Source organism: Miscanthus floridulus, chromosome 18, assembly GCF_019320115.1.
Source record: "Miscanthus floridulus cultivar M001 chromosome 18, ASM1932011v1, whole genome shotgun sequence".
NCBI lineage: Eukaryota > Viridiplantae > Streptophyta > Magnoliopsida > Poales > Poaceae > Miscanthus > Miscanthus floridulus.
The window spans coordinates 60,889,326-60,900,545 of NC_089597.1; positions in this window are offsets into that span (position 1 = coordinate 60,889,326).

Consider the following 11,220-nt stretch of genomic DNA (forward strand, 5'->3'; position numbering starts at 1 on the left):
CCGAAAAATACTGCCATAGGGGCTCGATTAGGTCTTCTTTTAACTGGTGATGGGTTTCTTTGTCTCATATCCTTTTATGTGCATCAATAAAGTGATCAATGGTTCGATTACTCTCGTGAGAAGGTTCCACATTTTGGCCACCATAGTCGTACTGCTCAGTAGGGTCAACGACTCCCTCATTTTCGATAATCATATTGTGCATAATGACACAAGCTTTCATGATGTTTCCTAGTGTCTATGTGTTCCATAAATGAGTTGCTCCTCGAACAATGGCGAACCTAGGTTGCAGAACCCCAAAACCTCTTTCAATATCCTTCCTTACTGCTTCTTGTGCTTTGGCAAAATATTTGTTGTTGTTCCCCATAGGCTGAGATGGACTTGACTAAATTAGCCCATGATGGGTATATACCATCGGCTAGATAATAACGCATCGTATAATCATGACCATTTATGCTATAGTTCACCTCAGGAGCTCTGTCCTCCGCCAGCTTTGCAAATAAAGGAGACCGGTGAAGTACATTGATATCACTATGAGACCCAGGAATTCCAAAAAAGACATGGCATATGCAAAGATCTTTCGAAGCAATAACCTCCAAAATAATAGTGGGCCCTTGTACTGACCTTGCAATTGTAGAGGACAATTCTTCCATGCCCAATGCATACAATTGATGGACTCTATCATTCAGGAAAGCCATTTTGCTCACCGAGTGCCAATAACCGTGCTGTGTCAGTCTCCTTAGGTGATCTCATGCATTCATCATCATATATATCAACTACTGCAGCAACGAACCTACATAAGCTATCAATTGCGGCACTTTCTCCAATGCGGACATACTCATCCATAGTATCAATGGGAACTTCATATGTTAGCATACGAAATGTTGCGGTGACTTTTTGGAAGCAACTTAATCAAGAGCATTGGTCGCACTCCTTTTTGGCACAAAGTAGTCATGGTGTGATTCTATAACATTCATTATGCAAAGGAAAAGATCCTAACTCATCATGTACCTAAAATAAAAAAAAATAAAAAAAATCATATAACACTTACCTAGAATATTATGTACATATCACAAGTGAATGCACATGAACCTTTGACGGAATAAATTTGGGCCATATGTCGGATCATCAGAGTAATTTTGAAACATGCTTTGGTGCCCATCTTCTCTATCTCGATAAATAACTATATGGTATGGCCTGGGACTGAACCACCATGTCTTTCTTTTTCATTCAAATATGTTTGCACAATTTGAGCTGCCGAGAAGATCAAATAGTCATCGTCCTCTGATGATGAATCATCCAATTCTCTTTGCAGTAGTGATTTCTCAGCAGCCGTGACGTCTAGCGTGCTTGGGAGGCACCCTGCAGGCTGTGACTGCCGCTGCCGGCTAGGATGGGGGCGCAGCCAGATAGGAGGTGGCGGCGGCGGGCAGGGAAGCGGCGGCGTTGAAGGGTTTGGCGTGACTCCACGATGACACGTGAAAAAAGGTTGCCGCAAAAAATTCCATGTGAGACCAAATTTTGATTTTTTGGAAGTGATTTATTGAAAACTCTTGGAGATAGCACTAGCAGAGAAACGACCTTTGATCCAGCTCAAAATTTGGCTTTAGTTCCAGTATTTTTCACGCCCGGGACTAGAGAGACCTTTAGTCCCGGTTTGTAGCTCCAACCAGGACTAAAGGTCCCTTCCCAACGGCTACTGCGGTAGGCTTTTGCTGTAGGGGACCTTTAGTCCCAGTTGGAGCTATCAACCGGGACTAAAGGTTAACTTTTACTCCCGGTTGGTCCCTCCAACCGGGAGTAAAAGTCTACTCCAGGCTAGAGGCTCCGTCCGGGACTAGAAAGGGACCTTTAGTCCCGGTTTCTGTCTCCAACCGGGACTAAAGGTCCCCTCCTATATATCCCTTTTTTCTCCCCGAGCCCGAGCCACTTCGAGCTCAGTGTTCTTGCTTCATCGCCGGCCTCTCTTCTTCCTCATCGCCGGTAATCACAACATTTCTTCAATTCCTCCATCGATTCTTCGGTTCTAAAGGTTACCAACTTTATACTCTCATGTTTCATCAGTAGCGTATCTCATTTTGTGGACTAGATATATGTGGTTTTTTATGGTGGATTTTTTTTATTTGTAAGCCATTTAAGCTCAAAATCACTTTAAAGTTTGCATATTTGGATGAAGGAAGGTTAAAGTAGTTATTCAAAACTGGTATTCAGCTTTCATTTCTAGCATGCATAGCACACTTCATGGTTTAGAGATATAGAGAATTTTAGAGTTTTTTTAATTTTATTTGTTTATAAAATGAGAAATTTTTATTATATTAAAAATGAGTATAGAGAGTAGATGTCAACTAATTCATGGTCCTATGCCTCTTATCGGGTTCCAAAGCGACTAAGGCCGGACCTCCCTCTCATTGCATGCGGCAAGTGTGAGGAGAAGATTGTGATGAAGTACCGGGTGAGGAAGGACTGTCCCAACAAGGGCCGTATCTTCTACAAGTGAGTTATTTTGTCGCATTTAATAATTATGGTTAATTTATACTTATTTTCATGATGATTGTGATTAAAGTTCCAATTTTTTGTTTTAATTTCAGTGGGATGACACTGGATGTTCAGGCTGGTACTGGGAGGAAGAGTATGTTGAACACGTGCAAAACTCTCTTGCACAGGCGGCTACGGCGGCTGATGAGGCAGTGATCCTGCGGAAGAAGCCCATAGATGTTGACCAAACGCATGATCTGTCTGTTTTAGTTGGGATTGGTCGCGAAATCCTTATGCTGCTGAAGTACATTTTAGCTTTAGTTTTTTTGTGGTAATTGGGATTGTCTACATTATAGTGAGACTTTCATAAATTAATACCTTGTGTGGTGGCATGCATGTCATATAATTAACTAATTATGTTCTATGTTTTAATATGGTATGTATGTCATGTAATGCAGATGAGCCGGCATTGGATGTACAATGCTGATCGCCGCTCCCAAGAGTTCATTGAGGGCGTGCATTCTTTCTTACGTGTGGCCGAGGCAAACAAACGCGATGGTTTCATGTGCTGCCCATGTGCCATATGTAAGAATTTGAAGGAATATGCTAGCTCAAGGAGTCTTCATTCACACTTGTTGAAGTCGGGTTTCATGCCAAACTATATTTGTTGGACAAAGCTCAGAGAAACCGGGGTTGTAATGGAAGAAGGTGAAGAAGAACAATGGGACGATGATGACATTATTGCTGAATATGGTGCCTTCAATGAGACTGCAATGGGGGAAGCTGAAGAAGAGGTAGTGGCAGAAGATGAGCCCGCTGATGATCTTGGTCAGGCCATTCGTGACGCACAAAGAGAATGCAAAAGTGAAAAGGGGAAGATCAGGTTTGAGCGTATGCTAGAGGATCACAAGAAATTGCTATACCCAACTTGTGATGCGGGACAGAAAAAGTTGGGTACTACACTGGAATTGCTACAATGGAAGGCAAAGAATAGTGTATCTGACAAGGGATTTGGGGAGTTACTGAAAATCCAAAAGAAGATGCTTCCAAAGGATAATGAATTGCCCGTCACTACGTATGAAGCAAAACAGCTAGTCTGCCCTTTGGGATTAGAAATCCAGAAGATACATGCATGTCCTAATGACTGCATCCTCTACCGTGGCGAGGTGTACGAGAAGTTAGATGCATGCCCGGTATGTCATGCATCGTGGTATAAGATCAGGCGAGATGACCCTGGTGATGTTGAGGGCGAACGTCCCACGAAGAAAATCCCTGCCAAGATTATGTGGTATGCTCCTATAATACCATGCATAAAACGTCTATTCAGAAACAAAGACCATGCAAAGTTATTGCGATGGCACAAAGAAGATCGTAAGGTAGATAATATGTTGAGACACCCTGCTGATGGGTCCTAGTGGAGAGCAATCGATAGAGAATTCTCGGAGTTTGCAAATGACACAAAAACTTAAGGTTTGCTTTAAGTACGGATGGTATGAATCCTTTTGGCGAGCAGAGCAGTAGTCATAGCACTTTGCCTGTTACTCTATGTATCTACAACCTTTCTTCCTGGTTATGCATGAAGCGTAAGTTTATTATGTTGCCAGTGCTCATCCAAGGCCCAAGGCAACCTGGCAACAACATCGATGTGTACCTGAGGCCACTAGTTGAAGAACTACTTTTGTGGAACAGACCAGGTGTACATGTGTGGGATGAGCACAAACAGGAGCACTTTGACCTAAGAGCATTGTTGTTCGTAACAATCAATGATTGGCCTGCTCTAAGTAATCTTTTAGGACAATCAAACAAGGGATATAATGCATGCACGTACTATTTCGAAGACATTAAAGGTATATTCTTGAAAAAATATCGAAAGGTCATGTACCATGGCCATCGTCGATTTCTTCCTACAAATCACCCCCTAAGAAAGAAAGGCAAGCATTTTAAAGATAAGGCAGACCACCAGACCAAGCCGAGCAACCGAACTGGTGAGGATGTACTCAATATGGTCAAGATGTGAAAGTAGTATTTGGAAAGGCACATGGCAGCGAACCTGTTCTGAACGATGCCAACGATCACGCACCCATGTGGAAGAAGAAGTCCATATTTGGGGAGCTACCCTATTGGCAAGTCCTAGAGGTCCGTAGCGCGATCGACGTGATGCACCTAACGAATAATCTTTGTGTGAACCTGCTAGGCTTCATGGGTGTGTATGGGAAGCCTAAGGACACACTTGAAGCATGACAGGACCTACGATGTTTGAAAGAACGAGACAACCTACATCCAGAGAAGATAGATGATGGACGCCATTACTTAAGTCCTGCCAGCTACACTCTTAGCAAAGAAGAGAAGGAAAGCATGTTTGAATGCCTAGCAAGCATCAAGGTACCATCTGGATTCTCCTCGAATATAAAGGGTATAATAAATATGCCAGAGAAGAAATTCCTAAACTTAAAGTCCCATGACTGCCATGTGCTCATGACGCAATTGCTTCTAGTTGCATTAAGAGGAATTCTACCTCCAAATGTACGTCTAGCCACCGTGAAGATATGTGCATTCCTCGATGCGATTTCTCAGAAGGCAATCGATCCAATGGATCTAGCTAAACTACAGAATGATGTGGTTCAATGTCTTGTCCGCTTTGAGTTGGTGTTCCCTCCTTCCTTCTTTAATATCATGACACACCTCCTAGTTCACCTGGTCAAGGAGATTAGCATTCTCGGTCCTGTGTTCCTGCACAACATGTTCCCCTTTGAGAGGTTCATGGGAGTCCTAAAGAAATATGTTCACAACCTTGCTCGGCCAGAAGGAAGCATCGCCAAGGGCTATAGAACAGAGGATGTCATTGAGTTTTGTGTTGACTTTATTCCTGACCTTGACCTGATTGGTGTTCCTGAATCACGACACAAGGGGAGACTAAGTGGAAAGGGGACACAAGGGAAGAAAACATATATTGGTATGCAGGACAATTATTTTAATAAAGCACACTACATAGTTCTGCAAAACTCCTCCTTGGTGGATCCGTATATCGAGACACATAAAGAGTTGCTCCGATCCAAGTTTCTAGGGAAGTCTGAAGCTTGGATTACGCGTCAGCACATGGAAACTTTCAATGACTGGTTGCGAAAAGAATGTCAGGGTGATGAGAGTATTGATGAGCAACTGTATTTGTTGGCTAGGCAGCCATCGTGGCATATCCTCACATACAAAGGGTACGAGATAAATGGGAATACATTTTACACAGGAGCCCAAGATAAAAGGAGCACTAACCAAAACAGTGGTGTCCGCATAGATGCCACCGACCCTAATGGAAATAAGCAAACATATTATGGCCGCATAGAGGAGATATGGGAACTAAACTATGCACCTACTTTTAAGGTACCTTTGTTCAAGTGCCAATGGGTAAAGGCGACTGAAGGCGGGGTAGCAGTCGACAACCAATATGGAATGACAACCGTGGACCTCAAAAATATTAGGTACAAAGACGAGCCGTTGGTCCTTGCCAATGATGTGAATTAGGTGTTCTATGTCAAGGACATGTCTACAAAACTGAAGAGAGGGAAAAACAACAATGACCCAATCAATGAGCCAAAGCACCACATAGTTCTTTTAGGGAAAAGAAACATCATCAGAATTGAAGACAAGTCAAACATATCAGAAGATTATGAAAAGGATGACCGAATTCCACCCTTCACAGTGAACAAAGACCCAAGCATCCAGCTAAATGATGAGGACACTCCATGGTTACGGCACGATCATAACCAAGGGATATACGTTAAGAAGAAGTTCACTACTGTGCCCGCTTGATATATATAGTGTATTCATATTTTTGTCGTGTATTCATATTTTCTACCATTGAAATGAATTTTCTGCTTGACGGTGGATTTCCTGTGGAGAATGTGTGATGAAAAAACAAATGATCAACGTCAATAAGATGTAAAAATTAATTTCTTGTCGAAAAGCAATAGTTTTAATGATTTTAATTAAGTAGTACATTTTTGCATGGTGAAAATTATGATTATTATTTACACTATGTTAAATATTTATACGGTAAAACAAAAGAGTTTAGGTTACAGATTTTTCTTATGTACAATAATGCAAAACCAGGTCCCGGAATTCTTTTTGTATTTTTTTGCTAATATTTTATTTACTAGGCAATTAACAACTCTCTTCATATTTATATAAAAGAAATATATAAAAAAGGAAAAAACTTCTACAAACTAGCGGGAAGCCAAACTGCAGCCCACCTTTACTCCTGGGTGGACCAACCACCCGGGACTAAAGGTCAGACCTTTAGTCCCGGTTCTAACCATCATCCGGGACTAAATAACCTTTAGTCCCGGTTCTAACCATCACCCAGGACTGCTAAAGATGGGCTGTGTTTTTGCGGCCCGCCAAAATCCCCTTTACTCCTGGGTCGTGGCTACACCCGGGACTAAAGGTCAGACCTTTAGTCCCGGTTATAACCATCACCCGGGATTAAAGAATCTTTAGTCCCAGTTCTAACAATCACCCAGGACTACAGGTCTCCCTTTATAAACCACGCCCTTCTCCCTAAGTTCTCTTCCTCTTTGTCTCCACCGCCTTCTTCTCCAACCAGATCCAGTAGCTGAAGCCTTCTTCTCCGTCGCCTCATCTTCTCCAACCGGATCCAGCAGCGGCACCGCCCCCACCGGCCCCACGCGCACGCGCGCTTCTTCTCCGGCCGGCCAGCACACACCTCGCATCATCCTCGTCCCCGGCCCCCCTCGCCCCCAAGCGGTTCAAGGTTCTTCGAGGTGTCTATCTCCTCCAATTCATCCCCTTCTTCATCCTCCTCTCTGTGCTATGTTTGGAAAATCATGCTTGCTGCTGTATGGCACTGAATACGTTACGACCACCGCCTGCCCCGATTGTCCATTGGTGGATTCGCTTTCATTGAATTTGACACGTCGTGGCAAGGCGTGGTCCACTGCCCGCGTGCACTGCCATCGGGAGTCGGAGAAGGCAGGCGCCCGCCGGTGCGGGCTGCCTAGGGCGGCTGGCGTCGAGTCGTGCCGTGGCCGTGGGCCTCCACTACGTCCTTCGCTGCACGCTACACATGACTGGGTTCTTTTGGGATTCTGTACGCCGTCATCTCGGCTCCATCTTGTGTTTGTTGCATTTTCGTTTCGACTTCACCACTCAACAGTCGCCAGTAACCGGTGTCGGCTCGACAATAACGCGATCATTCCACGCGGATGTTGTACCGTGTGCCTGACACAATTCCCATCACCGTTGGATCACAAGTCCAAAGAGAGCAGCAGGGTTTTGCACATTTGAAAGAGGATGACAGTCCAAGCTCTTCATCTCAGATGGTTTCTATAGCACTAAATATTCTATCATGTAAATAAAAAATCTATTAGAGCAACTCCAACAGCTTGGCTAAAATTAGTTGACAAATTCCATTATTTAGCCATTTTGTAAAATAGAAAACTTCTAAAAAAAGAAGAGATCTACAATAACTTTGTTTGATTATATATGGCCATCGAAAATAAAGGAATAGCCAACTTCCTATTTTACAAAATTAGATAGCACATCTATCGGATCTTGGACCCCACAACCAATGACACCGTCGCCGTGCTGCGGAGCTCCTCCAACTCGTTCGCCGTCTTCTGGCAGAGCTTCGACTACCCAACTGACCCGTTGATTTACCTTTTCTACTATACACTGAACAAACATTAAATTCTAAACTGACCCAAATCGATGGTGGTGACAATAACATGTAATATTAGTTGTAATGGTGGCAAGCATGATAGTCTTGATAGATTCAAGTACAATGCAGGAAGCATAGTTATATATACAGAATATTACATGTCACAGCGATGGTTACCTTGTTTGCTACATGGCAAGTCTCAGTGCCAATATAAAAGCATTACAGAGTGCTAGCCTACTAGGTAGTAATATTATACGATTAGTAGGATGTGGAGTCTAGGCTCTGTGAGATGCAGTGTACAAATGGATGGGCAACCATATTTACCATCGGCCTGTAATGAAACAGATTATTACTGTTTTTTAGTAAAGTCTAAGTCTCTAACACGTTTTTTGGCTGCAGGAGCTAGACCTCGTGTTTGACACCTTGGATGTGAGCCACCACCGCCACCATATATAATCTGTTTATGATTGATTACTTGTTCCAACCTTTTGTAATTGGATGGATGCGTGTGCCGAGCCCTCATGCCGGCAATCTTGTAATGCGATTTTGTGCTGAGCCATCGAGCTCAGTGGAGCACGGGCGCGGCCCAGTGTCTCGTCGTTTCCTCCTTTTTGCGCGGTAGCTTATGACGACGCCGGCCTCTAGATCTGAGACGTTCGACGGCGTCCGTGATGTTGTAGTAGCAGGGCACGTAGTTCTCATACTCGGGCGGGCATACCTCCGCCTCCTTAGCGCGGACTAGTTAGAAAATTATAGAAAATCCGTACTAGTTGAACTTGCGGACCGTGTTCATCTTGGCTAGCATGTTCTCTGCCGAGCGGTAACAGACGTCAAGGAGGAGCTTTGATTCTACGAGGGAGAGTGGCAACAGTCGTGGAAGACCGTGTTCCCTTCCTCGTAGAATCGGAGCTCTTCCGTGGCTACGTACGGTGCCGTCCGATGGAGAAATGCCTGCCGAGATGATCACGTAAGCAACGTCAACTAGTACAGAAGCTCACGTGATCTTAGAAGATGTGTGAGGTCATGAGAGCATGTGTTTTTTCTCAATTTTGTTGAGCAGGTCACTTAGAATTAATTTTCCATGAAACGCCCGCGAGCTCGCCGATGTCATGCAGGTCACTTAGAATTAATTTTTCCATGAAATGAAATACTTAGAAATCATGCCTTTTATTTTTTAGAACTAATTTTTCCATAAAATGAAAAACTTAGAAAATAGTTAGAAAATTGTAGAAAATCCGTACTAGTTGATCATGTAAGCGGACCGTGTTCATCTCGGCTAGCATGTTCTCTGCCGAGCGGTAACGGACGTCAAGGAGGAGCTTTGATTCTATGAGGGAGAGCGGCAACGGTCGTGGAAGACCGTGTTCCCTTCCTCGTAGAATCGGAGCTCTTCTGTGGCCAAGTACGGTGCCGTCCGGTGGAGAAATGCTCGCCAAGATGATCATGTAAGCAAGGTCAACTAGTACGGATGGTTATTTATTTAAACATGTTTTTGAGCTAGAATTTGATGGATATTTGATAGATATAGTTTTTATTTTTTATAGATATATCTAGTAGTGTAAAAGCTAGATGGCTGCCCCGAGAGACAACATGGATGAAGAAATGATGGATATTATCAACACCGGCACTCAATTGGCCGATGGTGACCAGCAGGATGTAGATGAAGGGAGTCAATACCAAGCTCTTGAAGATAACCAAGAAAATATTGTGCAAGAAAACACTGGCGAGGTATATATATTTATATATATATTTGAATATTATATATATATATGAATATCTATCATCTATTATGTGTACACATGATATTTATTTATTATTTTTTATATGTAGCCCTCTGGATCGACGACCACAACGGCGAAAAGCAAAAATATTCTAGGCCCGAAAAAGCCATTGGAGGGGCGCTACATAATATCGGAATTCAATATCGAGACAGGCAAACCACTTGGTCCACATGCAAGGAAATTCGTGCAACACTGTGGGTGCCTTGTAAGGGATAGACTTCCGGTCAATGCCCGTGAATGGAAGCAAAAGATCAACGAGCCTCATGTTAGTTTTGTCTCTGATCTTGATAAGAATTTAATTTGGGACGATATCCTTCAACATTTTACGTTGCAAGCGGATGATTATGATGCTATCAACGATGATGAATTGAAGGAACGAGTTCGAAAGTGGGCTATGAAGAAGATGGCCACACAATTTCAGACTTGGAAGAAATCCCTATATACAAAATACGTCAAGAAGAACCTAATGCCCAATTTCAATACTAGTGGCCCGCTCGCGAAGTTGAGGCCCTACTAGAATGATTTTGTACAGTACAAGACATCGAAAGAGGGTGAGGAACGGGTGAGAAGAAACCAAGAGAATGCCTGACAGAAGGTATACCACCATAGCATGGGATCAGGTGGCTACGCGACTGCCATTCCCAAGTGGGAAAAAATGGAAGCGGACATTCTTGCCAAGGGTATCACACCAGAATCACTCAATTGGCCCAAACACGCGAAGAATTAGTTTTTCGCTCATGGGGGAAGACTGGACCTAGAGACCGGGAAGCTAGTTCATGGCCCAAAACTCGAAAGAGCAACACAAATATTTTCTTATGCTCTACAAGCTAAAGCTATTGGTGCGTTCAGGCCCAATAGAGAGAAGGATCAACTGCCGTATGCCATCGAGACTGCTGAACACAGTGGCCGAATGAGAGGTTTAGGACGGAACATTTCTTGGGAGCATGGTTTCCCTAACGACAGAAATACCTACAGAAGCCGGTAGAGAAGGAAGGATGAGGAAGCAGCGCGGATTAGCAGGTTGGAGGAATATGTTCATGAGGCACGGGAGGCGTTGCTTCAAGCACAGGAGCGCGAAAAAGACATGCAAGCTAGAATGTAGGACGAAATCATAAAGCAAGTGCAAATAGCAATGAGTGCCCAAAGGTCGGCATCAGATCCAAGAATCAACATTAATATTAGCCTCCCTGATCAGTTGAAAAGCAGTTGCGCTTCCACGGAGTTGCCAAATCAAGATGACGCAATGCTACATTTTCCCGTGGATGACATCACTGCACTGTTTACATCATGTGAGCT